Below are 1,528 nucleotides of genomic sequence, written 5' to 3'. Positions count from 1 at the left end.
ATATAAATATATATATATATATAAATTTTTTATCTGTCTATCTTATCTACCTATATATATATATATATATATATATATAGAGTCGCAACTCAAAGATTTTCAGCTAAACGAAGATTTCGATCTTGCACGGGTGTTGAACACGTCTCTTTCCTTTATCTATCTATCTATCCATCTATCTATCTATCTATCTATCTATCTATCTATCTATCTATCTATCTATCTATCTATCTGTCTGTCTATCTGTCTATCTATCTATCTATCTACCCCACCAGCTCTCTGTTTATACATGCCAACACACTCGTTTATACATACCTATGAACTGTGAACTAACTTTAAACTGAAAAGGTAAGCGAACTTTTCCCATTTTTCAATTCTCAACTTTTCCATATTTTATTTTTGCAGTTTTGTTTTTGTCATTTTCGTTCGTTTTTCTTTTCTTTTTTCTTTTTTTTTTAATTATCTATTGATGTTGTTAATATTGTTGGCTTCCGTATTTTTCTCTTGCTTTCAGATCTCCCCTTACCATTCATGACCATCCCGTCGATTTTCTATATACAGTGCTATATCATTCAGTATATATCGAGTTTCTTCGTTTTAACAGTGGTCTTGCGGTTGTCATTTCTAGCATGTCCAGAAACCACGTAAAGATTCTGTTCTTGTTTATTATTTTTTTTATCATTGTTTGATGTTGTTATCTTTCTTGTCATTAATGAAATTGTACCTGCTCCACTCTCGGTCAAACCTGAAAGGTCAGTCCAGTTGACCGGAGTTCAATACCATCTTATATCGTCGGGCAAATAAACTTCCCAACACAATCTAGTGAACTCTTATTCCTACAAACGCTACAGCATAAATTGAGGGATATTTAGCTGCTACTTCTGTAGCAACATGTTTGCCAGATGCTCTATCAACTTCGCTACAGATGCTGTGGTTGCTATAGTTACCGTACAGCATAAATTGAGGGACATCTAGCTACTACTTCTGTCGGGTAACTGCAGTGAGTCACGAACTGGCGACTCCTCAACATGTTTGCCAGATGATCTATCAACTGCGCTACAGATGCTGTGGTTGCCATAGTTACCGTTTAATTATTGAATCTGTCGTAGTAGTTGATTCACACCAGAATCACTTTTCATTTATGAAACCATTAACCAAAATTATTCCAGCCGTGACTATCCCGCCTTTTATGAATGCTTTAATGTATCTAGAACTACCCTAGTTTACGCATCTTTCATAAACACGATAGGGTGTGATTCGTCGGTGATTTGGTTGCTACGTCGCGCATGGTGATCGACTCCCCATACGTTCCCTTGTCAGTTCGCTAATAGTAGTGGTAGCAGTTGTTGTTGTTGCTGTTGGTTTTGTGATGGCGGCGGCGGTGTTGGTGGTGGTGTTGGTGGTGGTGTTGGTGGTGGTGGTGGTGGTAGTAATAATGGTAGTTGTTGTAATTGCTGTTATAGGGGCAGTTTAGTTGTTGTTTTTGTTGTTATTGCAGTTGTTTCCTTACAAATATTTTTCGTCCCCCTAC

General features: G+C 37.0%; 1 protein-coding gene across 2 annotated transcripts in view; it reads left to right on the top strand.

The window, feature by feature from the left end:
- Positions 1 to 68: 68 nt before the first annotated feature.
- The window catches only part of LOC106882041 (somatostatin receptor type 2), a 153,254-nt gene continuing 151,794 nt past the window's right edge, over positions 69 to 1,528 (top strand). For both annotated transcript variants that reach the window (XM_052976250.1, XM_052976251.1), the window contains exon 1: positions 69 to 345. The gene's annotated coding sequence lies outside the window, so the exon portion shown is untranslated. The remainder of the gene's footprint in view (positions 346 to 1,528) is intronic.

This window comes from Octopus bimaculoides, chromosome 24, assembly GCF_001194135.2.
Source record: "Octopus bimaculoides isolate UCB-OBI-ISO-001 chromosome 24, ASM119413v2, whole genome shotgun sequence".
NCBI classification, from domain to species: domain Eukaryota; kingdom Metazoa; phylum Mollusca; class Cephalopoda; order Octopoda; family Octopodidae; genus Octopus; species Octopus bimaculoides.
The sequence above is the reverse complement of the archived record's forward strand: the minus strand, read 5'-3'. Positions and strand labels throughout refer to the sequence as shown.